This window comes from Bubalus bubalis, chromosome 18 (genome assembly GCF_019923935.1).
Source record: "Bubalus bubalis isolate 160015118507 breed Murrah chromosome 18, NDDB_SH_1, whole genome shotgun sequence".
In the NCBI taxonomy this organism is placed as follows: domain Eukaryota; kingdom Metazoa; phylum Chordata; class Mammalia; order Artiodactyla; family Bovidae; genus Bubalus; species Bubalus bubalis.
The window spans coordinates 48,497,864-48,524,703 of record NC_059174.1 but is presented as its reverse complement, the minus strand read 5'-3'; the positions used below and the strand labels follow the sequence as shown (position 1 = coordinate 48,524,703).

The following is a 26,840-nucleotide window of genomic DNA, read 5'->3' as shown; positions in this document are numbered from 1 at the left end:
CACATCTTCCTGTAGTGAGGCTGTGGGGGTGACAGGGCTGACACGACTTAATCACGCCATGTCAGAAGCCTAGAAAAGTGTCCAAACATCGCGAAAGCTAATACGTGATTTCTACCATTTCTGTAAGCCAGTGGCTCTCATCTCGGTTCAGAAGCACACTACAGTCGCTCAGGGAGCTTAAAAAAAACACCAAATAACACAAAACCCAATGCTCAGGCCCCACAGCCAGAGATTCAGATTCAAGTGGCCTGACCTTTTGTTGTTTAGTCGCTCAGTGGTGTCCGACTCTTTGCAACCCCATGGACTGCAGCGCGCCAGGCTTCCCTGTCCTTCACTATATCCGGGAGTTGGCTCAGACTCATGTCCGTTGAGTCAGTGATGTACACCTGTGCCAGGTAACCCTAAGGAGCATGGGATGGGGGTGGGGGGGAGCCTGGACACAGAGTCCCAGGACTGAGTCCTCAGGGGGTGGTAGAAGTGAGACAGACTGATGGGGGGCGGGGTAGGGGGCGGAAAGGAAAAGGGGCGGGAGGGGCAGGGTACGCCGCCCAGGAGGCCCCTCTCTGCCTGCCCACCGGAGTCTGGGGCCGGCTGAGGAATGCGAGGAATGAAGCCAGGCCTGGCACGGCCATCCCCAGGTCCCCTCCCCCTTCGCAAACTGCCAAGAGCCCATCCTTGGCCAGGTCACTGGCCAAGCTGTCAACTGCCCCCTGCTCCCCCAAGGCCTTGGCAACCACTCAGTCCTCCAGGCCTGAAGCCCACTCCCAGCCGTCTCCTCGGGGCGCCTGTCCTGAGCCCCTTTCTCCTCTTGGGTCCTCCCATGACCCCAGTGCTGGACCACAGGGCGCAGCCCAGGCATGGAGCCCTTATCGGTGGTGGGGTGAGGGATGCTGACAGCGGCATGTGGCAGGCAGAGTTTATCACCCGCTCTGGAGGCAGGAGTGGCCTGAGAAGGCTGCCCAGAGGTGGTGACCTTTAGCCCGAGCCCCAGAGAATAACCGAGGTGAGAGCAGGAAACAAAGACCCGCGAGGCTGGAGCGCGGGAGGCAAGCGGAGGGCCAGGCCCAGCCCAGCAGAGGGGGCCATGGAAGGGTTGGAGCCGAGAAGGGACACACGTAGACCGCAACCATAGGCACTGGCTGCCCCGCACCTGGTCCCCTTGCAGGGCTGGAGAACCGCGGCGGGCCTCGGGGGGTCCTCAGCTATCCCCACATCCCGCCACCACCCCGGGGGGAGCGGCCCGGCCCTGGCTCCCTCTGGCTACTCTGTGAGGAGACCCCTGCGAGCGGCTTCCTGCATCCCTGAGCCTGTTTCCTGATAATTAAACCGTAAGCTGATTAGTCAAGGAAAACCTTTAATTAGCCCTTGAAATCATTCAGGAAAATTACAACCTCCTCTCCGGGCAACCTGCCCGCCCTCTGCCAGGGCCCAGGGGCGGTGCCTGGGAGGAAGCAGAGCATGGGGAAGCCAGGCTCCTGCCTCTGTTCTGAGGGCCTCACCCAGCCAGGCTGAGGCCAGGGAGCAAGGCGCCACGCGGGAGAGGTGGCCACGGGCTCCCCTCTGCCACATCACCAAGTGCCCGGAATAAACCCAGCAAGAGGTGGGCAAGGCCCGGCTGGAGAAGTGTGACCCTCTGCTGAAAGACATCAGAGGAGACCTAAATAAATCGAGAGACAGACCACGTTCATGGACTGGGAGACTTAACGTCATGTCTGCTTGTGGGGCACGAGGCTTGTCTCATATCTAAGTGGCATTACAAAAAGTCAACTGGCAGAGACACTTGGGAAGAAGGACGCGTGCGTGGGAGGGCTTGCTCTCCACGCCATCAAGACTTATTATCAACTACTGGGACTTCCCTGGTGGTCCAGTAGCTAGGACTCCGATCTCCCAATGCAGGGAACCCAGGTTCGATCCCTGGTCAGGGACCTGGATCCCACATGCTGCAACTGAAGATCCTGCCTGCCGCCACAGAGACTGAAGATCTCTTGCGCCACAACTAAGACCCGGCATGGCCATTTAAATGAAAATATTAAGAAAAAAGACAATGATATGAATTAGGATAGCGGGATACTGATGCAGGAATAGGCAAACTTGAGCACAAGAAAGAATGAGAGCACCCAGAAACAGGCCCACTTACAGAGACGACTTTATGGCCCAGGTGCAGAGGAGAAACTACGGGCTGTTGTCATAATGGTATACGGATGACTGGGGATCCACGTGGAAAATGTGAAGCTGGGTGACTACCTCACACCACACACATGCGTGCGCGCACACACACACACATATTCCAGAACAAAGAGCGACTAAATGTGAAAAGTAGAACTATAAAACTATAAAGGAAGTAGATGATAAATCTGGCTACAGTAAAATTAAAAGCTTCATCAAAAGACACAATTTAAAGAAACTGGAAAGACAGGGCATCAAATGAGAGAATGTAAGGAGGACCATCTTAGAAACACAGGTTCTGGTCCAGACTCTTAAGACTTAACTCACAGAAATTCAAAATGAAAATGCAGACAGCCTGGAGGAGAAAGAGGCAAGCGGCTGGAATGGGCCCTTCACAGGGGGCGCTCCCGATGTGCACTCCAGATGTTCACAGAGCGAGCAAGGCTGCTCTGGCCCCAGGAGGAGACACCACCACGCCAGCTGGGCACCAGCGGGCAGGATGGGCCCAGCACTCACCACTGGCGCTGCCCTCGCCTCCCTCATCTCTGAAATGGGTCGAATCCTTCCGGGAAGGACTGAGCAGAAGCAGCGTGGGAGTTCTGTACAGGCATTGGGCCTGGCACGTGCAAGCCCTCAATTAGTTCTCTCTATTAATCCGCCTCAGGAATAAGGACTCCCCAGGCTCAAGGTCATTTGAGGCCTTCTCCTGCCTCGGAGCTGGAGCTGTGATGTGTCAGGGGTGTGGCCAGAAGGCTGAGAGTCCAAGAGACAGGTTCCAACTGGGTAGCAACTGGGTTTGTTTACCAGCACAGTGTCCCCGGAGGCCACAAAGGGCCAGGCACTCCTGAGTATTTGTTGGAAAAAAGATAATAAACCAATCACATTCCTATTTCTCTGCCAGGCCCAAGGACAAGTGTGTTAGGAGCAGAACCTCAGATACGTCCTGGGACACCCAGAGGGGCCTTGGTTCTAGAGAGGAAGAAACTGGGACACGGAGAGGCCCAAGTGGCTGTCAAGATTCAATTCCAGAGTACACAGAACCAAATGCCAGTCTCCTTTCAGTTCCTCAAAGGTGCCCTGCACTCTACTGCCTAGGACATCTGTACAGGCAGCTCCCTCAGCCTTGAACCCACGACCCTCTACCTCCCCGAGTTCACCCTTCAAGTGGCAATTCCTCCTCAGGAAAGCCTGCTCTGTAATCCTCACCTGAGGGGAACTACCCCTCCTCCCCACTGGCCCAACATACACCCTGGCAAAGATATACTCCACTTACTACAACCTCTCATTCATTCATTCAGCTCACCAGGGCTTGACTAGTGAAAGTCAAGCCCTGAGGATACAGCAAGGCACATAGTAAGCCGCCTACCTGGCCCCGCCCCGTACCCCCGCCATGAAGCTAAGTTGTGGGGGTGGGTGGGTGAGGCGGACACCAACCAACACACCGGGTCACACTGGAACAGTAGTGACGGTGAGCGGACCAGGGAAGCCAAGCAGGCGAAGGTGGGGAGAGAGTGACATCGCTACTGTAGACCTAGGAGGGGGCGCTGAACAAAGAGCCTGAGGCAGGACTCGGCCCGGAATGTTCCAGCGACAGGGAAGCAGCAGATGAGTGAAGGCGAGCAGGGAAGCTGGGCCAGAATCTTCTGGGACCTTGAAGGCTGTTCCTCAAAAGAGATGAAGCCAGGGAAGGGGTCCCCCGCAGGACAGGGACGGGATCTGACCCGGGCTCCCTCCAGCTGGGCGTGGACCGACTGTGGGGCAGTTGGGGGGGCGGGGGGGCTGTCCCCACGGTCGAGGCTGGAGTTGAGGGTGGCTGGAACTAGGGGGTGACAACAAAGAGTGGGTGGCCCCGGGTTCTAATCTGAAGGTAGAACAGCAGGCTTTCTGGACATCCTGGATGTGGAGGAAGAGGCCAAGAGGAGTCAGGATGACATCAGATTCCCAGCCCAACCAGGAGGGCGGATGGGGCGCCCGTGAACGAGGCAGGGCCGCTGGGAGAAGATGGGGCCCGGAGTCTGGTCTATTTTCCATGTCTCTGTGTCACTCTTGCTCCATATAGAGTCCCCTGCCAGACCGAGCCCAGTGAGGGAGCCTGTTGTGTTCACTGCGGGTCTCAAGAGCCCAGAGGCGAGCATAAGAGGTGGGATGGGTAAGAGCCAGCATGGACAGGAACCCCGGGGAGGAGAAAAGGACAAGAGGACTCATCTTGGCGATAAGCTTCTGCAGGAGATGAGAATATAAAATGTTCCAAGGTCAATTACAGAGTCTGACAGGCCTCGTGTTGGGGAGGGAGGCTGTGCAGCTGCCGGCAGGCGCGGGTGCGGTTACCCCCGCTCTGGACAGCTGCGTGGTGGGGTCTGCTAAAGGTGAAGAGACACCCCCCCCCACCCGAGCACTGGACCCTGGACGTGATCCCTGGGGAAGTGTGGGCGCAGACATCCTGGCAGACATGTTCAAAGAGCACGTTCACACCCAGGCAGTGGGAGTGGAGAAGTCAGTCGGTTAGAACACTGCACGGCAAACAGACCACTCACACCCACGACCACAGGGATGCGCCTCACAGACCAAGGATGAGGGAGACCAGACGGGGGCATGCTGGAGGAGGGCATTCATGCGAAGGGCCCGAGCAGCCAAGGTGGAGGCTAGGACTCGGGATGCACACCTGGTAAAACCGCCAGGCTGCAGGGAGCCGGTGACCCCCAGTCAGGGAGATGGCCGCTACTGGGGTTGTGGTCAACACGGAGGCCCTGGGGTGGGGTGTTCTCAGTCTCCACCTAGGTGTGGGGAAATGCTGCTCACCTTATAATTACCTGTTAGACTGATATGTGCACTGATGCACTTTTCTGTAGGTGAGTTAAGCTTCACAATTATTAAAGGTTGAAAAAGAGGTGGAATTATCAATATACCTAAAACACACATACACACAGACACACACAGCGACCTGGGGCCAGGCTTCTGCTGAAGACTGGGAGGAGGGAGAAGGGGGCTGTGGAGGCGCTGGAGGCAGCAGAGGAGGGGTCCCTAGGGAAAAAGAAAGCACCAGAAAGAGAGAGCACGTGCGCTTAGGGCTTGATGGGGGGAGTCCTCACCTGGGGGACGGCGGGAGCCCGGCCCTCTCTCGCTGTCCTACTTCCTCCCCATTCCCAGCATTGATTGAGGAGGGGCGGGGGAGGGGAGGCGGCCCAGGCCGCTTCCCGTAGGGTGGGAGTGGCTGAAACCCGCTGGGGGAAGCCAGCCCGAAACTGCCACACAATGCCGCTTTATCAGGAGTTTCCAGGGCCGGGCTGGGGCTGGCGGAGGGGAGCAGAGGGCGGGGGAGGGAGGCTCTCTCCGTGGGGCCCCTGCCTAGTGCCCCACCTGCCAAGGTGTGCCCTCCGAGCTCCGCTGCAGCCAGCCCTGAGTGGGCGCGGGGCAGACGGGGTGAGAGGGACAGCCTCCTAATCCCTTGGCTCAGTGAGGAGGGTGGCTCAGGGAGTGCCCCCCAGTGGTTAGGAGCCCCCGGGCCAAACCCCAGCCCTGCTGATTCTGTGACACCAGGCTGGTCTCCTGGGATCTCAATTTCCTCCTCTTAAAAGGGAGAGAAGAACAAGTACGGGGTTTTCCTGATAGCTTAGCTGGTAAAGAATCTGTCTGCAACCTGGGTTGGTAAGATCCATTGGAGAAGGGATAGGCGACCCACTCCAGTATTCTTGGGCTTCTCTTGTGGCTCAGCGGGTAGAGAATCTGCCTGCAATGAGGGAGACCTGGGTTGGATCCCTGGCTTGGGAAGATCCCCTGAAGAAGGGAAAGGCACTCACTCCAGTATTCTGGCCTGGAGAATTCCATAGACTGTATAGTCCATGTCAAAAAGAGTCAGACACGACTGAGTACTTTCACTCCCTTCACTCGAGAGCATGTGCACCTAGGACTTCCCTGGTGGTCCAGTGGTTAAGGCTCCAGGCTTCCACTGCAGGGGCGCAAGCTCGGGTCCCAATCAGGGAACTTAAGATTCCATATGCCACTCAGCGCAGCCCAAACAAACAGCAACAACAACAACAACAACAAACCCTAAATATCTACATCTTGGGGTTGCTAGGAGGTTGGGATAAATTCATTTACTCAAAACACGCAGAATGTACCTGCTAATACCAATAACAAAGAGAAATCCTATGAGGACTAATGCTAGCAGCTGACGGTCTTGAACATTGACTATGCATTCCGCCTGAGGAGTAGGCATCTATAGCCTCAGAACAACCCCATACAGGAGGTGCCGTTATCATCCCCATTTTACAGATGAGGACACGGAGGCACAGAGAGGTGAAGTGACTTGTCTGGGAGGTTCCAGACTCCGTGCCCTCAATCTCGACTACATCAGACAGGTTAAGAGCTCCGGGTTGGAGAGGGCAGGCCTGCCTGGGTTCGAGTCCCACATCTGCCTCTCTCACACACTGCAGGGTGTCTAGCCTCTGCCTCAGTTTCTTCTTTTTAGGGAAAGCAAAATATCACACATAGACAGGAAAGGAATTCCAAATGGCTTTCAACAAAGATGCTCCCCTTTGCTCATGTTAAAATCAGAACCACAGTAAGGACCACTCGGCACCTGTCTGCCTGGCCGAGGTCAAAGCATCTGATGACACCCGTCCGCAGGGTGAGCATGGGAGGAGACAGACCCTGGCGCCCCTGGACATAGGGGGTGGGAATGCGAACAGGCACGGGCTCTTGGCAGACCGGAACACTACTGCAGGGCTTCCGGGCACACGTCTCGGACCCCAAGCACCTCCAGAGGTGTGCACAGCTCACAGGTGTGTGCAGGAAGACATCACACCATGGAACCTGCCCCAGTCGTAGAAAGCGCAAGGGAGCCCCTGACCTCCTGACACAGAACTTCAGTAGAAAGTGCAAGGGAGCCCCTGACCTCCTGACACAGAACTTAAGAGTGAAAAGTGCAAGGAGCAGGACAGAATACAAATGTGAAAAGTCAGCTCCATGTGAGCAAAACAAAAGTGGGAGAGAACACACGCAGGAACAAATGTCCAGGAAAGAAGAGAAACCGGAACAAGGCTGTCTCTGGGAAGGGGCCGACCACTTGGGTGGCAAGGAGACCTACAGCTGCGCACTCTCTGTGCTCTGCGTGGCTTCTCAACTGCGAACAGATCATACATGCCGCTGGGGCAAAAATGGGCCTTCTTAAAATTAAAATGCAGGAAAAGAGAAATGAGGTTAATAACACCCCTTCCTCAAGGCTCCGGGCCGAGCTGCTGAGAGATGCTTATAAAGCACACATCTGGCTCTTAGCACTTGGGAGCTGGGGGCTGGCGCAGTGTCCTGAGGGGCTGGGAGCAGGTGAAGAGGAGGCTGCAGCCCAGAGCGGGGCACATCCGATGAGCTTACTGTGTGCCTGGCAACATGCAAACACGTCGACATCAGTCTCCTCCAACCCTCCCAATAGCTCATTTAACAGCTGAGGAGGGCATCCCCGGTGGCTTAGCTGTAAAGAACCTGCTTGCGATGCAGGCGATGCAAGAGATGCGGGTTCCATCCCTGGGTCGGGAAGATTCTCCTGGAGAAGGAGATGGCATCCCACGCCAGTATTCTTGCCTGGAGAATCTCATGGACAGAAGAGCCTGGCGGGCTACAGTCCATGCGATCTCAAAGAGTCGGGCACAACTGAAGCAACAGCAGGAGCACCATGCGAGGAAGGAGAAGCCCAGGGCGGCCCGGCCTCCCCCTCCAGCCCCGGGATCCCCACTAGGGGTCGGGCTTCGGGGTGTGGGGAACGCGTGGCCCTGGCAGGGAAGCTGCCACTGCTCCGAGGATGGCAGCAGAGACCTGGCACCCCGGGGAAGGGCAGGGTGGGACCAGAGGGCCCTGTGACACCGGCAGCGGTGAGTGGTGGCTTCTGCTCCATCTGCCGTAGCTGGCTCTCCTGGGACCTGGGAAAGCTCCCCTTCTGACCCTCCTTGCCTCCCCCTCAACCTTCCTGTGGGCCAGGGCAGCTGTGAGACAATAAGCCCCAGCCCCGGATGGGTGGCTGGGCCGGGAAGGGTCCCATTTCCCTGGCCGTGACTGGGAAGGAGACCGCTTCCTGCTGGCAGCATCTGTGGCCGCCTGGCTGGGGTGATGGGAGAAACAGCTGCTGGGGACACCCTGACCGGCGTCTGGCCAGGAAGTGTGGCTCACTAGGAGCCAGCAGGACAAGGAGGGGTGACGCAGTGGACCAGAAGTGCAAGGAGCTGTGGGAGGTCCTGAGGGAGGCGCGGGCCCAGGGCTCAGAAACTACCCAGGCTGCCCCCCAAAGAGTTTCTGTCCAAACAGGAATCTGGGTTAAGAACAGGAAGTAGCCTGCTTCCAAATCACTGGAGGGCCACTGTGAAAACAAGCAGTGACTCTGGAGCCCGGAGGCCTGGGGTTCAAGTCCTGCCTCTGCCACCTGCCTGCTATGTGTCCCCAGGCAGGTCACACACCTCTCTGGGTCGCATTCTCTCATCTCTAAATGGCGTTAATAACCGTACCTATGGGCTTCCCAGGTGGCGATAGTGGTAAAGAACCTGCCTGCCAATGCAGGAGATGAAGAGACATGGGTTTGATCCCTGGGTCGGGAAGATCCCCTGGAGGAGGAAATGGCAACCCGCTCCAGTATTCTTGCCTGGGGAATTCCACGGACAGAGGAACCTGGCCAGCTACAGTCCATGGGACTGCGAGGAGGCGGGCACGACTGAGCGAATACACCCCCACACAGCGGCACCTGCCTGTAGGCTGCTGTGAAGATCAAATGGGTTCATACAAGTAAAGGACTCGAAATCTTGGCCAGCACTCAGGACCCTTCTCCATCTCCACCAGCCTCATGCTACCCACCCTCCCCGGCATGGACTATCCCTCTCCCTCCCCCGCCTTCCCTGATCTGTTCCCCACATGGCAGCCTGAGCGATCTTTATAAAAGGGAAAGCAGATGCTGCTTACAGCCCTGCGATGATTCTCATCACACACAGAAAGAAATCCACATTCCTTGTCTCAGCCCATCGACCCCTGCTGTATCCTATCTGCCAGACCTTCCCATGTCCTTGGTCTCGCTGCTGACTGCCACACTGGCTTCTTTGGTGGGACCCGAACACCCCAAGCTCCTTTGGACCTCGGGGCCTTCACACTTTCTGTACCCACTACCTGCTCTGTTTTTCCCAGCTGTTCCTGGGCCTGGCTCCCTCTCGTCAGTCAGGTATCTCCCTTCTCCAGAAAGCCCTCGCTGGCTCCCCAGGTGGAGTGAAGAGCCACCTCCGGGTTCCTTTAGTCTCTACCTTGTCCCAGCCCTGACCACTCTGCTTGAGCATCCCTACCCAGCCTGACCACTCTGGGCTGTCACTGTCTGGGGCCAGGTCTGTTTCCTTCACGGTCCTGTGAGCCCCGAGGACAGGGCTTTGACTGTGTTGGTCACCACGAGGACCGATGAGCACTGTAACACACACACACACGCAGTGTAACCAGGTTCTGCTCGTCCCCTTCTGAGTGGCACTTCCTTTCTCTTTGCCTCCTTCCTGAGGAGGTTTAAGTCAGTATGTTTCCCTTTCAAAGGCCAGCCCTGGAGACGATCCCCTAGGAGAGGTGGGTCAAAGTTTCAGCCACTGTCCTGGATACCCTGGAAAGGCAGAGCCTTTCCCAGCCTGCCTTCTCCTCTGGGTGTGGGGATTCAACAAGGTGTCAGACCCCAGCTAAGCTCATCACATGAACCGTACCCGTTTGCAACCAGACCAGGGAAGGGGTGCAGGTGGTATAAAATCCACCACCTCACAGCTGAGGAAACTGTTTCAGCAAGGACTGCAAGCTTGCCCGAAGCCGAAGCTGCACGGAGCCGAGGGAACCCTCAGGCACTGCTGGGAAACACGCTGGTACAAATGCTGAACAGAGTAATTTGGGAAGGTCCAGCATGTCCACTGCGTGGCATATGCCCAAGAGACTCCGGCTGCAGTACACAGGGAAACAGGCTCTAGAGTGTTCGTGGCAGCACTGTCTGTTACAGTCCCGATGGGAACCACCTGAACGGCCACCAAAAGATGAACGGGTAACTCTGGTGCCGCACCATCACAAAAAGAAACACACAAGGCGGAAATGAGCAGCCTGCTCTAGATCCACACTCGTCCACACAGAGAAACAGCCGCACTGACGCAGAGAAGCAGCAGTGGGCTGTTTCCCGTGGCGCCACTGATAACGACCTGTGAAACAGCGGACCACCCTGGCCGGCCATTGCAACCACGTGCTGAGGCTAGCCCCGCCCCAGACAAGGGCACCCAGGCCAGAGTCTGCGAGGGGGCAGGGGCCTGGGGCAGCAGCGTTCTGGAAAGCTCTCCAAGTGACTGCAGCGTGGAGCCAGGGTTGAGAGCTATTACTCTGTCGTTTGCGAATCCCTCCGAGGGTAGTAACAGAAGGAAAATCTGCGATGGTAGGCTGGAGGCCAAATCCAGCCCCGTGGCTACCATCGGGAAGGCGGGGCAGAGAACAGGGGCCTGTAACTGTATCCACGGTCCCAGGCTGGACGCTGGAAGCGTGGGTGTTTTGCTATATTGAAGCTCTACTCTTTCCACTAGTCTAAAATGTATCATAAGAACAAAACTGGCAAATAAGACATGACTTGCCCAATGTCCCATGGCTGGTAAGTGACGGGGAGGGAACCTGAATGTCGGTGTCCGGCGCCAAATCCCTATCCAGCACCAAAGCCCCCCCTTTATCTGTGCGGAGCCCTGAGATGCTGAGTGAGCCACCACTGTGAGGACTGGTAGGGCTCCCTGGCCACGTGCCCACCTGGTGACCCTGCCAGAGCAAGCCAGGAGGCAGGTGGAGACGGCCTGACTGCCACCTCTGAGGCCCTCCCCAGGCAGCAGTAGCCTGAAGACTAGGGCTGACACAACCCCTACCACGCGCCAGGCCTTGGGCCAAGCTCTTTGTGTTCCACATCCTCACAGCAGGTCTGAGGTAGCCACTATCATTATGCCCATTTTGCACAGGGAGAAACTGAGGCCCAGAAAAGTTAAGCGACTTGCCCACGATCACACAGCCTGTGAGTGACGGAGCTGGGTGTGAGCCAGGCATCCTTGTCCCAGCGTCCCCTCTCTGAACCACTCCCCAGTACTGCCTCAGAGCTCTACACACACGGGGCAGCCACTCACCCGCCTCTGCTCCACTGCCCGCCCCACTCCAAGCCGAGAACCCTAGGGGTCTCACTCAGGCTCCATGCTGCCCACAAGCCCCCAGTTCTGCACCCCTGACCTCCACTTACGCCTTTCCTTCTGCTTGGCACACCCTTTCCCATTCCTCCTACCCATCCTTCAGAGATTGCCCAGGGGACTTTCCGAGTCTGGGGCCCTGGGTGAGGGCATTTTCCTCATCCCCGAGCATGTTTTCGCAGGCCACATCACCCTGGGCGAGATGTAGCCATGTCTCACTGGCTAGGGGTCTGGTCACAGTCTGCTCCCACCAAGGGACACTGAGGGCCCCTGGGGGCCAGGGGCTCCCCGCTGTCCTGTCCACTGTTGCAGACCCAGCACCATGCCCAACATTCAATCGCCACCAACCCTGGGGGGATTCAGGGAAAGAACATGGGAAAATTCCTGCCTGTGATGGGCCCACCTTCTAGCAAGGAGGCAGCTCAACTGTGCTCTGATAAGTAAATTAAGGACAGAGTGAAGGGCTGGCAGAGAACAACAGTGAGATAAAGAGTGTCTGGGGACAGGGTGGTCCCGGTCAAGCTGTGAGCGACTGGTGAGTGAGAGGGTACAGAGCAGAGACGGGATTCCAGGCAGAGGGAACAGGAAGGTCAAAGACCCGGAGACAGGCATGAGCCTGCAGGGCCGAAGAACAGCAAGCAGGCTAGCGTAGCTGGACCTCCCTGAGGGGTGGGGAAAGCAGCCCAACAAGAGGTGGAAGCGACTGAGGGCCATGATGAGAGGTTGCGGTTTTAAGTACAGAGAACACCCAACTTTGTACAGAGTACCACCCAAGGACACCCTCCCTAGCCAGAAGCCTGCCAGACTCACTTGGACTCTGGGCCACCCACAAACACCGCATCCCATAGGCCCAGGGGAAACTCTCCTCCCAGATCACACCCTTCCACAGAGGCCAGAGACAATCTATTCCTGCCCAAGGAGTGGCCCAGCCTTGCCCAGCTCCCTGCTTCCAGGAACAGACCTCCAGCAGTTTACAGTGTGGCAACCGGAGGCCGGAGCTCTGGAATTATTCAGATCCAGCAGGGAATCTTCCTCCATTACTTCGCAGGACCTCTCTGTGCCTCACTTCTCCTGGCTGTGAAGTGGGTCTATCCAGATTGTGGTATAGTAAGACTAGGCACACAGGGTTCTGAGTACAGCCTCAGCACTCATTAAGGATTAACCAACATAATGAGTATGTGAGAGTCAGTAGGGCATAGAACTCTGAGCCCAGGCCTCCAGAGTTCAAATCTCAGCTGCAAAACTAACTCATTAGGCGGCCCTGGGCAAAACACTAAGCCCCTTAATAATGGCACCAAGCCCATAAGGTTGTGGTCAGGACTAAATACACGGTAAGCGTTCAGAACAGGGCCTGACACACAATAAGTGCTTTATGAGTGTTTGTTATTCTTTTCATTATCTGGGGGAGGGGAGGTTCCTTCTCCCCCATCAGAAAGCACCTTTGACCTCTTTCTTGAGTGTCCTATCCCTGCCCTCCTGCAATATGTCCCATTTGGGTTTTAACTTTTGACCCTTGGGACCATCATCTGTGATCTTTCTACAATTTGGTCACGTTCCACCCTTGATCCCATAAAGATGCCCCCCAAGCCAAATCTCATTCATTTGCTTTACTGGCTGCTGCCTTAAATCTCCAATCCGCCACCCCCATGGCTGTGACCTCTGACCCTCATGGGCACATCCTCCCATCAAATTATTAATTTTGACCCCCCTTTTTGACATTCACCCCGTGCCCCTCCAACGGAGCTCCCGCTTCAAACTTTGAATTTTGCGCCCCCTCGCCACGCCCCCTTCATTAGTTTGACCTCTGACCTCCTCTACAACTCCCTCCCACTCAGCGTTGACCCGCGACCCCCTGGACGCGACTCTTCCCACCACGAGTGAACTTTGACCCCAGCGGCCCCGCCCCCTACTCGCGTAAACGCTCTCCCACCGCATTGCCCAGCGCACACCAACCCCCTGGCCAGACAGCTTATCCTACCGGCTCGGCACCGCAGTCGTTTGCGGCCTGGCCGCTCGGCCCGGAACTCGGCGCCCTCCTGCTGCCCTCAGCTCTCTGGCGCCGCCGCCGCCACGGCCACTGCCGCCGCCATGTTGAATCCCCAACGAACATCCGGGGCTTTCCCCCCTCGCCGCCCACCAGTCCCCATAGCAACGGGGCTGACCCGACAGGGGGCAGGGCCGGCTCAGGGGCGGAGCTGGACGCCTGGCAGCGTCTTCTCCAGTCTCTGATTGGTGCGTGTTGTCCAATCGGAGACCTTCGGGCGGAAAATGCCAAGCCGGGATTGGAAAATTTGGAAAGGCTGGCTCCCAGCCCACTTGGATTCTTAAAGGGGAAAATGACTATTCTCTCGTAAATGCATCCCACCTTCCACCCAAAGGAATTAGGGAGTGGAAGCCAGTAGTGGGTAATAATGGCCAGAAACGGCTCTGAAGCGTGTACTACTATGTGTCAGACACCCCGCCAAGTGAAATTTCTTGCTGAATGCTCAGTACAACCGTGTTGTATATTAATGCCCATTTGCAGATAAATGGCGGAGAAGGCAATGGCACCCCACTCCAGTACTCTTGCCTGGAAAATACCATGGACGGAGGAGCCTGGTGGGCTGCAGTCCATGGGGTCACTAAGAGTCGGACACAACTGAGTGACTTCACTTTCACTTTTCACTTTCATGCATTGGAGAAGGAAATGGCAACCCACTTTAGTGTTCTTGCCTGGAGAATCCCAGGGACGGGGGAGCCTGGTGGGCTGCCATCTGTGGGGTCGCACAGAGTCGGACACGACTGAAGCGACTTAGCAGCAGCAGCAGCAGGAGGTTCAGAGGAGGCAAACTAGCTGCTTGGGGACCACAGAAAGTAAATAATGAGTTTTGAACGACGTCTGTCTGTCTGAGCCCAAGAACTTCACCCTGAACCAAGACACTGTTTGATCTTAATCTTTTTGGTAAGTTTTATGTTTGTTTTTAGCAGGCATTTGTAAAAAACAACAACAACAAAAAAAAAAGGGTAAAAAACCCCATAAACTAAACTCGGACATCTTTCTCTGTGATTTCCACTCATTGGGTTCTAGCCAGTGAGTTTGTGTATGTGTGTGTTAGTCTCTCAGTCGTGTCCGATTCTGCGACTCCATAGAATGTAGCCTGCCAGGCTTCTCTGTCGATGGAATTCTCCAGGCAGGAATAATGGAGTGGGTTGCCAGTCCCTTCTCCAGGGGATCTTCCCAAACCAGCGATCGAACCCAGGTCTCGGGCTGTGCAGGCAGTTTCTTTGTCGTCTGAGCCACCAGGGAAGCCCAGTCAATGGGTTTGCTCTTCCCCCTCCCCACGAAAAACTCAAGTGCTCTCCCACTTCAAGGTCATTACATTGATTATTCCTTTTTTCTGGAATAGACTTCCCCCAGGTACCCTCATTTCAAAATGGGGGAAATCAATATGATAATGCATGCAAAGTGCTTGCTGGTACCTGGAATTAGTAAGCACTCAGTGCATATGGGGCTTCCCAGGTGGCATAGATGGTAAAGAACCTTCCTGCCAACGCAGAAGACATGAGAGACATAGGTTTGATCCCTGGTTTGGGAAGATCCCATATTCATTTGGGATCGCCTGGTGGCTGAGACAGTAAAGAATCTGCCTGCAATGAAGGAGACCTGGGTTCGATCCCTGCGTCAGGAAGATCCCCTGGAGGAGGAAATGGCAACCCACTCTAGTATTCTTTCCTGGACAATTCCATGGACTAAGGAGCCTGGTGGGCACCAGTCCATGGGGTCGCTAGGAGTCGGGCATGACTGAACGACTTCACTTTCACTTTTCACTTTCATGCATTGGAGAAGGAAATGGCAACCCACTCCAGTGTTCTTGCCTGGAGAATCCCAGGGACAGAGGAGCCTGATGGGCTGCTGTCTATGGGGTCGCAGAGTCGGACACGACTGAAGCGACTTAGCAGCAGCAAGGAGCCTGGCAGGCTACACTTTATGGGGTTGTAAAGAGTTGGACAGGACTGAGCGACTAACACATTAACACTTAACACAGGTACCCTCATGGCTTCTTCCTCCCTTCTCTCCTTCAAGGTTTACTCAAATGTCACCTTAACAGGAGAACTGTTCCAGCCCACCCTGACTAATGCAACAAACACCCCTCTCATGCTACTAAACTCTTTACCTTGTCTGGTTTTATTTTCTGTTGCTCAGATCACCCTTTAACATACTATCTAATACACAGAATTAGCTAATCGTAGTTATCGTTTTTTGGTCATCTGCCTTGCTGGCATGTCTCTCCATGAGAGCATGGAGTTTTGTTTTGTTCACTGTGCATGCCCATTGGCTGAATGGATGGTTGGATAAGTTGTAAATCCACCTTTGCAGAAGTACTCTTAAATGTTTAGTGCATATCCCTTGCCCCAGCACAGTGTCTTACAGAGTAGGCATTTAATTAATATCTGCAAAAACAGTGAATGAGTGATGCATAATTTCTTTTTTTTCTCTGTACTTTCAGTGTGCGTGCTCAGTCACGTCCAACTCTTTGCGACCCTGTGGACTGTAGCCTGCCAGGCTCCTTTGTCCATGGGATTCTCTAGGTAAGAATACTGGAGTGAATGGGTTGCCATTTCCTTCTCCAGGGGATCTTCCAGACTCAGGGATCAAACCCTTGTCTCCTGCATCTCCTACATTGGCAGGTGGATTCTTTACCACTGAACCACCTGGGAAGCCCTGTACATTCACCTACCTTTTAAAACAGAATCAGAAGAAAAAAAAAAAAAAGATAAAAAATAAAACAGAATCAGAAACACATTTATAAATAATTTTGTATCTTTTTAAAACAAGATTATAAATACCACTAGTATCTTTCCATGTCATTAAATATTCTTCAAGAACTTTTGTTTTAATGGCTGCATAAGATGCCATTATGTCAATGAACTCTAATTCGTTTGAACCACTCATTGAATATTTAAACTGTGATAAATATTTTGCTATTATAAATAACCCCCACAAGTTCAAGTAGCTGAATATTTGTGCACATCTCTATTTCCTTTGAATAGATCAGCACAAATGCAACTGCTGGGTCAAAGGAAATGTACATCTTTAAGATATAATAATAGCAGCAGTTCCCATGCCTCAGACATTTCTATGCACCAAGCACGGTACTAAGCTGTGTAATTTAAACAGCAGGGACTGTGATTATCCCTGCTTTGCAGAGGAGGAAACTGAGGCTTAGAGAAGTAACTTCATTTGCTCAAAATCACACACCGGGCTCATCTCCAGCTTTAACTCCCAGGCAAGGTTCTCGCTAACTGCCCTCTGCTGCCTCCGTATGGCCGGGGACACACATTGCAAGTTGTGCTGTAGTTTGGTTCAGTTCAGTCCCTCAGCCATGTCCGATTCTTTGCGACCCCATGGACTACAGCGTGCCAGGCTTCCCTGTCCTTCGCCACCTCCCAGAGTTTGCTCAGCTTCATGTCCATTGAGTCGGTAATGCCATCCAACCATCTCATCCTCTGTCGTCCCCTTCTCCTCCTGCCTTCAATCTTTCCCAGCATCAGGGTCTTTTTCAATGAGTTGGTTCTTCACATCAGGTGGCCAAAGTACTGGAGCTTCAGCTTCAACATCAGTCCTTCCAATGAATATTCAGGACTGATTTCCTTTAGGACTGACTGGTTTGATCTCCTTGCTATCCAAGAGATTCTCAAGAGTCATCTCCAACACACAATTGGAAAGCATCAAATCTTTGGCCTCTTGATGAAAGTGAAAGAGGAGAGTGAAAAAGTTGGCTTAAAACAATATTCAAAAAACAGATCATGGCATCCGGTCCCATCACTTCATGGCAAATAGATAAGGAAACAATGGAAACAGTGAGAGACTTTATTTTTGGGAGCCCCAGAATCACTGCAGATGGTGATTGCAGCCATGAAATTAAAAAAACACTTGCTCCTTGGGAGAAAAGATATGACCAATCCAGACAGCATATTAAAAAGCAGAGACATTACTTTGCCAAAAAAAGTCCATGTAGTCAAAGCTATGGTTTTTCTAGTAGTCATGTATGGATGTGAGTTAGACTATAAAGAAAGCTGAGCACCGAAGAACTGATGCTTCTGAACTGTGGTGTTGGAGAAGACTCTTGAGAGTTCCTTGGACTGCAAGGAGATCCAACCAGTCCATTCTGAAGGAGATCAGTCCTGAATATTCATTGGAAGGACTGATGCTGATGCTGAAACTCCAATACTTTGGCCAACTGACTTATTGAAACAATCTTTCCCTGATGCTGGGAAAGATTGAAGGCAGGAGGAGAAGGGGACGACAGAGGATGAGATGGTTGGATGGCATCACCTACTCAATGGACCTGAGTTTGAGCAACCTCCAGGAGTTGATGATAGACAGGGAGGCCTGGCTCATTGCAGTCCATGGGGTCGCATGACTGAGCAACTGAACTGAATTCTTTGGCGTTCAGCCTTCTTTACAGTCTAACTCTCACATCTGTACATAACTACTGGAAAAATTATAGCTTTGACTATGCGAATCTTTGTCAGCAAAGTGATATTTCTACTTTTTAATACACTGTCTAGCTTTGCCATAGCTTTTCTTCCAAGGAGCAAGCGTCTTTTAATTTATGGCTGCAGTCACCGTCCACAGTGATTTTGGAGCACAAGGAAATAAAGTCTGTCACTGTTTCCATTGTTTCCTCATCTATTTTTCATGAAGTGATGGGACTGGATGCCATGATCTTAGTTTTTTTGAAGGTTGAGTTTTCCAACCAATTCACACTTCCGCCAGCACTCAGAGGGAATACCCTCTTTAAAGTATCCTCGCCAGCATTAAACATTCTTGTTCTTCTGCTCTTTTGAAATCTTTATGCCTTACTGGGTCTCCATGTTTAAAATACCAAATATTGGAAATTCCCTGGCGGTTCAATGGTTAGGACTCTATGCTTCTAGTGCACAGGGCCCAAGTTCGATCTAATCCCTGGTTGAGGAACTAAGGTCCTGCAAGCAAAAAAAAACCACAAACAAACCGAGTCTAGAAGCTGAGATGATGGCACTTTATTCAGGTCACAGTGATGGGAAGATGGCCAGGTGCAACCTTTGCCTTTTTAAAAAAAATTTATTTTGTAATGGACTACAGTTGGTTTGGGCTTCCCTAGTGGTTAGATGGTAAAGAATCCACCTGGCATGCGGGAAACCTGGGTTCGATCCCTGGGTTGGGAAGATCCCCTGGAGGAGGGCACAGCAACCCACTCTAGTATTCTTGCCTGGAGAATCCACGTGGACAGAGGAGTCTGGCGGGCTACAGTCCACAGGGTTGCAGAGAGTTGGACACAACTGAGCAACTAAGAACAGAAGAGCACAGCGTAGTTGGTTTACTATGTTGTGTGAGTTTCAGGTTTACAGCAAACTGATTCAGTTGTTCAGTTATCTAGCCTTTGCCTCTTTAATGGCCTGCCCACACTGAAGACTGTCAGGTTCTAGAACCCATATGTGGGGAAGCCCTCTTACAACTTAGTTGGGGATCCTATTAGCAATCAGAACCCTGGAACAAGCCCAGTGGCTGATCTACTCCAAGGGTCTCCCCCAGGATGGGCAATCAGGTTCCCCTGCTTTAGTGCCCTCAGAGGGGAAATCTGATCCCAAAGAACTTCCAGTAGAGGACTTCCTGGAGGGGTTAGTGAGGAGGTGACCCTCCAATAGATCAAAACAGATGAGAAGAGTGAAGCAGATTTGGCCTCATAAAAGGGATAAATTTCAGTACATCAAAGAAAAAAAGATCAGTGACCATATATAGATGGCAAACAAAGCTTTCTGCCCTTTATATGTAAAGAGCATTTACAAATCAATAAGAAAGGTGAATATACAACAGAAAAGTAAGCAAAGAATGTGAACAAAAATTTGAAAATACAGACAATAAGGAAAAACAGAATTGGTGAACAAGAAATTAATAAAATGGATATCAGACTCTTAAAAAGATCTTTTTTGGTCTCTCACAAAAATATTTATTTAATATTATGATCAATGCTGATGAGAATATAAGATAACAACCACTCTCATACCCCACATGTAGGACTATAATCCTGGATAGATTTTGACAATATTCATCCAGAGGCTTAACAAGTGGTAAAGAACCTGCCTGCCAATGCAGGAGACAGGTTCAGTCCCTGGGTCAGGAAGATCCCCTGGAGAAAGAAATGGCTACCCACTCCAGTGTTCTTGCCGGGAGAATCCCATGGACAGAGGAGCCTGGTAGGCTACAGTCCACGGGGTCACAAAAGAGTCAGACACAACTTAGTGACTACACAATGACAAACAGCAATTTTACTTCTAGGAATTATTAAAGGAAAATAATATACACAAAGGAGTATAGGTGAAGATATTCGTCTCTAGTGTTATTTTAGAAAGAATCTGGGGGGAATTCCCTGGCCGTGAAGTCATTAGGACTCCGTGCTTTCACTGACAAGGGTGCAGGTTCAATACCTGATTGGGGAACTAAGATACTACAAGCCATGAGGTTGAAAGCCATGCTGCTTCCCTGGTAGCTCAGCTGGTAAAGAATACACCTGCTATGCAGAAGACCTCGGCTCAATTTTTGGTTCGGGAAGATTCCCTGAAGAAGGGATAGGCTACCCACTCCAGTCTTATTGGGCTTCCCTTGTGGCTCAGCTGGTAAAGAATCTGCCTTCAATGCGGGAGACCTGGGTTTAATCCCTGGGTTGGGAAGATCCCCTGGAGAAGGGAATGGCTATCCACTCCTGCATTCTGGCCTGGAAAATTCCATGGACTGTATAGTCCATGGGGTCACAAAGAGTCAGGCATGACTGAACAACTTTCACTGAGGTTAAAAAAGGAATTTTTTAATCACCATTTTAACAATATTTATTTTTATTTATGTATTTGACTGCACCTGCGTGTGGGATGCCGGAGAAGGCGATGGCACCCCACTCCAATACTCTTGCCTGGAAAATCCCATGGGCGGAGGAGCCTGGTGAGCTGTAGTCCATGGGGTCACTGAGGGTCGGACACGACTGAGCAACTTCACTTTCACTTTTCACTTCCATCCATTGGAGAAGGAAATGGCAACCCACTCCAGTGTTCTTGCCTGGAGAATCCCAGGGACGGGGGAGCCTGGTGGGCTGCTGTCTATGGGGTCACACAGAGTCGGACACGACTGAAGCGACTTAGCAACAACAAAATCTATAGTTAGAGCCTGTGAACTCTCAGTTGTGGCATGGGCGATCTAGTTCCTTGGCAAAGGATTGAACCTGGGTCCCCTGCATTGGGAGCTCAGATTCTTAGCCATTAAACCACCAGGGAAGTCCCTCACTATTGTTTGTTAATTGTTGATGTATCATGCTGTACTGAACAATTCCCCTATTCTTGCACATTTAAGTTGCTTCTAGTTTTTTTTCACTGCTTGCTATGCCAGATGCCCTGTAGACTCTTTATCATCTTCTCTAAACCTCACCACATATCTGTAGAATGGGATCCTTAGCCCCTGTTAACAGACTTAGGAAACTGAGACATGGAGGTAGGGTAGGAAGTGGAACAAAGTCCCCTCACTTGTAAGCAGCTTTGGTGGAATTTTAGACAGGAAGTCTGACTTCAAAGCTGATGCTCTTAAAGACGGCTCAAATTTATTCAGTAAATATATTCATTGCCTTCTGCGTGCCAAGCATAATGATAACTGAAAACATGTATGGAGAATTATCCGTATAGCTGGCCCTGTGCTAAAGAAAGTGAAAGTGAAGTCACTCAGTCGTGTCCAACTCTTTGGGACCCCATGGACTGTAGCCTACCAGGCTCCAACTCTTTGCGACCCCATGGACTACAGCCTACCAGGCTTCTCCCTCCATGGGATTCTCCAGGCAAGAGTACTGGAGTGGGTTGCCATTTCCTTCTCCAGGGGATCTTCCCGACCCAGGGATTGAATCCGGATCTCCTGCATTCCAGGCAGACACTTTAACCTCTGAGCTACTGGGGGCTCTGTGCTAAGCCCTTCACATATACTACTTCATTTAATCCCCACAACAGCCCTATGCACTATTGCTATTTTCTTTCTACAAGCGTGCAAAGTGAAGCACAGAGAGGTTAAGTAACTTCTCCAAAGTCACACAGGCAGCCTGGCTGCAGGATCTAGGCTCCTAACCATTTTTTTTCTTTTTCAAAGAACAAATGCTTGAGAGATAGAGAATAAACCCATGAACAATTAAATAATAAACATAAAATAAGATGCTGAGTAGAACTCAAAATATGTCACAGGTTGCACCTAGACAGCCATGAAAGATTGCAAAAGACACAGGTCCCCGTGACCCCACTCTAGGTGTTTATCAAGAGAAGTGAAAACATGTATTCACACAATGACTTGTGCAGGAATGTTCAGAGCCGTTTTCATCATCACCCTGAACTGGGAACAATCCCAAACATCCATCAACTGGTAAACAGATAAATACGCTGCAGTACATTCATTCCGTAGAACCTAGATGTACTGGGTGGTTCAGCAACGAAAAGGAAGGAATTTGTGATAAGGAGGACAGCTTGGATGAACTGCAAATGTATTAGTCTGGGTGAAAACAGCCAGCCTCAAAAGATACTACAGTCCTCTCTCCAGACCCGTTGGGGATTGATTCCAGGACCCCTGGGGATCCCCACAGATGTTCAAGTCCCTTGTATAAAACAGTGTAGTATTCGCATTATAACCTACATACATTCTCCTGTATGTATACCTTATTTTAAAAATTCTATTTAGAACTCTTTATGACCCTATGGGGAGAAGGCAATGGCACCCCACTCCAGTCCTCTTGCCTGGAAAATCCCATGGATGGAGGAGCCTGGTAGGCTGCAGTCCATGAGCTCGCGAAGAGTCGGACACAACTGAGCGACTTCACTTTCACTTTTCACTTTCATGCATTGGACAAAGAAATGGTAACCCACTCCAGTGTTCTTGACTGGAGAATCCCAGGGATAGCGGAGCCTGGTGGGCTGCCATCTATGGGGTCACACAGAGTCGGACACGACTGAAGTGACTTAGCAGCAGCAGCAGCATGACCCTGTGGACTGAGACCCACCAGGCTCCTCTGTCCATGGGATTTCCCAGGCAAGAATACTGGAGTGGCTTGCCATTTCCTCCTCCAGGGCATCTTCCTGACCCAGGGATCGAAACTGTGTCTCCTGCATTGCTGGGGGATTCTTTACCACTGAGCCATCTGGGAAACTATATTTAGGCTGCACTGCATCTTGGTTGTGGCCTATGGGATCTAGTCCCCCAACCAGGGTTTGAAGCTGGGCCTCCTGCATTGGGAGAGTGGAGTCTTAACCACGGGACCACTAGGGTAGTCCCCTGGTATGTTTTACTTTAAATCATCCCTGGATTACTTGTAGTAACTAATACAGTGTAAATACTATGTAAATAGTTGTAAATGCTATGGAAATAGCTGCCAGGATCCAGCAAATTCGAGATTTGCTTTTTGGAACTTTCTGGAATTTTTTTTCTGGATAATTTCCATCCGTGGTTGGTTGAGTTGAAGGATGCAGGACTGTAGCCAACTGTGTACAGTTCCACTCAGAGCATTCCAGGAAAAGCAAATCTATAGTGACAAAGAATAGATGAGTTGCTGCCTGAAGCTGAGAGAGACAGGGAAGCATTAACTGCAGTTATGGGGGACGCTTTGGGGTGCAGAAATGTTCTGATTCTTGATTTTGATGGTGGTTTCATGGGAATACACATCTGTCAAAACTCATCGTGATGGGAAGAGACCTATGGCTGATTCATGTTGATGTTTGGCAGAAACTAACATGATATTGTAGAACAATTATCCTCCAATTAAAAATAAATACATTTAATTATTTAAAAACTCGTGGCTGTTTCTCAAACACACAGGTTCAGTCCTGCCTCAGGGCCTTTGCACCTGCTGGTCCCTCTGCCTGGATCACTCTTCCAGGTCTTTACTTTGACCGACTCCCTGTCCACTGGCTCAAATGTCACCTCTTCAGAGAGGCCTTCCCTGGACACCACATCGAAAGCACTCTTTCCATTCCCACACGTTAATTTCAGTGTATTTTCTTCACAGTGCTGATCACCATCTGGAACTATCCTGTGATGCCATTTTGATTTTCATGATTTCTTCTCTACACCCCTCCCCGCAGTAGAAGTCAGGCTTCACAAGGGCCACCACCATGTCTCCAGCATGCGATCATAGTAGGTGCATAGCTGTTTTTTGATTTTGTTCTTGTTTTTGTTTTTTTTGGCTATGCCATGTGGTATGCAGCACTTCCCTGCCCAGGGACTGAACTCCTGTCCTCTGCATTGGAAGTGTGGAGTCCTTACTCTTGGACCACCAGAGAAGTCTCGCATGGTTCTTGCAATCCACAGAAACCATGTCTGGCTGATTTAAGCAATGCAGGACTTTATTAATTAAAATATTGGTCAATGACTGAATCTAGAGACCTGCAGCTTCCTCCTTCTAATCTCTCCATAGTGCCCCCGCGCCCCACAACCAGACATCCCAGGAGCTTTCCAGGCCTTGATGCCCTTTTTGGGAGCACTCACAGCCCCGTTCCCATTCAACCTCCCTCCCTGCCCCCACCCGCCAGGCAGGCATCTGTGTAACTTGAGCCTTGCTCAAGCTTTGCAAGGCTTGAAGCCTCAGGGTCTCCGGCTTGCAACCTGTCACTTCCTGTGTGGGTCACATGTCACCAGTGTTGCAATGAGCTGTGCGTGCCTTACGTCCTACTCACCCAGCCGTGGCAGCCCCTAGGGCTGAGCAACTTTATCTGATTCACCGAAATCACTATCATTTCTGTCATTCACCTGCTCCCTCAGCATCAGGCGCCGTGATTGAAATTTACCTGTATTTTTCCTGCCTTCCTTCCTTCAACCAATGTTTGTTGAGCAACTACTGTGAATCACATGCTGGGGCTACAGGGGTAAACAGAACCAGCAGAAAACCCTGCACCCTGGAAGCTCACATTCTGAAGGAGGAGGTAAAGAGTAAATGGTTAGGGACTTACTTGGTGATCTGGCTAAGACTGCTCTCCCAATACAGGAGGCCTGGGTTTGATTCCTGGTCAGGGAACTAGATACACATACCACAACTAAGACCCAGAACAGAAAAATAGATAAACAGGTATTAAAAAACAGAATAAATGATTAAACATTTATCCATAAAGTAGGTCACAGTGTCCAAGTGCTCTGAAGGAAAATAAAGCAGGGAGACTTCTCTGATGGTCTAGTGGTTAGGATTCCAGGTTTTCACTGCTGTGGCCTGGGTTCAGTTCCTAGTCAGGGAACTGAGATCTCACAAGTTGCATGGTGTGGCCAAAAAAAAAAAAAAGAAAGCAGAGAAAGCAGATGGGAGGAGGGGGCTGAGGTTGCTGGTTTTGACAAGGTGGTCCAAGAGGGACCAAAAGGGTGAGATTAGAGAAGAGACCTGAAGGAGGGCAGGGATGGAGCCATGCAGATCCCTGGGGGCAGGCTCCCAGGGAGAGGAACAAGCGGTGCAAATGTGAGAGGGTGACCTGATCTATTTGAGGCCGGGGTCCCAGGCGGCGCTAGTGATAAAGAACTCGCCTGCCACTTCAGGAGACAGAAGAGATACGGGTTTGATCCCTGGGTCAGCAACATCCCCTGGAGGAGGGCATGGCAACCCACTCTAGTATTCTTGCCAGAGAATCCCATGGACAGAAGAGTCTGGCGGGCTATGGCCCATAGTGTTGCAGAGTCAGACACGACTGAAGGGACTTAGCATGCACACACGCATGGGGCTGGAGCAGAGTGGCAAGGGGCGAGTGGTGGGAGATGAGCACAGGGAGGTGAAGGCAGTAAGCTGTTTGGGGTGGGCTATGGGGAGAGCTCTGGCTCCCCAACTCCAGTGACCACAGGAATGTATGTAGGGAATAGACTATGGAGTGGGGATGGTGGGGGTGGGGAAGGGGGGGGGACCAGGCGGGAGGTGGGGGGCAAGGTGACAGGACAAGCGAGGGAGTCTTGTAGGTGGGAGGGAAAAAACGAATTCTAGATACATTTTAAAAGTCAAAGCCAGGGGATTTCCCTGGTGGTTCAATGGTGAAGACGCCATGCTTCCAACTTGGGGGTGCGTGGGTTCAATCTCTGGTTGGGGAACTAAGATCCCACATGTTGATCGGTCAGAAAAAAAAAGCCAATAGCATGTACTACCTAATTAAACCTGAGATGAGAGAAAAAGAGGAGTCAGGGACAACACCAAGGCTTTCAACCTCATTTAATCCCAAGAACACCCCACAAAGTACAATCACCCTTTTGTTACAGGTGAAGAAATAGAGGTTCAGAGAGGGCTGGCAATTCCACACCCCACAGCTCGTGGCAGAACGGAGATTCGAACCCAGTTTCTGCCTGGTGGTCAGTGCCAGGCCAACAGAACGTGCCAGACCCACACGGACATCAACTCAGTCTTTGGGCACAGCGTGCGATGAGTGACTGCCCCACTGGTCACTCGATGGGCTTGATACCTCCCTCTGCGGCGTTCTCTTGCTGCTTGTCATCCGTATTGTGTAACCACATTTCCCTGCCGGCCCTCGGGCTCCCAAAGGATCTTACTGGGCTGCTTCATCTCTGTCCCTGGCATTGCCTGGCTGGAGCCTGACACGTGGCAGCCTTCATTAAGGCACAAGTATTTATTAACCTCAAGAATTTATCTAGTGCTGGGCTGCGCTGGAGTGAGCCCTGAGCATCGCCCTCATGGGGTTGACAGTCCAGTGGGGGAGACAGACCCACCCCCAGACAGTGACAGTCCAGACTGGGCAGGGCCCCGACTCAGCCTGAGAAGGGATCTAGAAGGAATTGGTGGAGGTAAGGGACCCATGAATGAACAAGATGGCCTTGGTCTTCACCCTCACAGATCGCCCCCAGCCCAGCGAGGCAAACTGACAGTGAACAGGGTAACCAATCAGTCGATGAGTGAATAGCAGAATGCTAAGAGCTGGACATGAAGTAAAACAGGATGAGACAGAGTGTGACCGTGACCCTTCAGCTGGGGTTGTCGGGGAAGGCCGAGCCCTGAGGCTGAGCAGATGCAGCCCCGAATGAGCGGAGGGAGGGCACTCACAGGCTGAAGAGCCAGTGCACAGGGCCGGGGGCTGACAGTGAGAGAGAGCTTGGTGCTCAAGAAAGTGCAAGGAGGGAATTCCCTGGCCGTCCAGGGGTTGAGACTCCATACTTCCACTGCCCAGGGTGCGGGTTCTATCCCTAGTCAGGGAACTAAGGCCTTCCCTGGTGGCTCAACAGTAAATAATCCACCTGCCAATACAGGAGATAGGGATTTGATCCCTGGGTGGGGAAGATCCCCTGGAGAAGGAAATGGCAACCCACGCCAGTATTCTTGCCTGGGAAATCCCATGGACAGAGGAGCCTGGTGGACTAGTCCATGGGGTTGCAAAGAGTCAGACATGACTTAGCGACTAAACAACAGGGCACTAAGATACCACATGCTGTGCAGTCAGCAAGTACTAACTAAAATAAAGATAAATAAATAGAGC

General features: G+C 52.0%; 1 protein-coding gene across 7 annotated transcripts in view; it reads right to left on the bottom strand.

Annotated features, from left to right (window-relative positions):
• The window catches only part of PAK4 (p21 (RAC1) activated kinase 4), a 47,665-nt gene extending 34,170 nt beyond the window's left edge, over positions 1-13,495 (bottom strand). For 4 of the 7 annotated variants that reach the window (XM_044932303.2, XM_044932304.2, XM_044932302.2 and 1 more), the window contains exon 1: positions 13,336-13,494. The gene's annotated coding sequence lies outside the window, so the exon portion shown is untranslated. Of the gene's footprint in view, positions 1-13,335 lie in introns of all 7 variants that reach the window. The other 3 variants (XM_044932309.2, XM_044932308.2, XM_006068673.4) reach the window with 1 other exon arrangement.
• Positions 13,496-26,840: the final 13,345 nt, after the last annotated feature.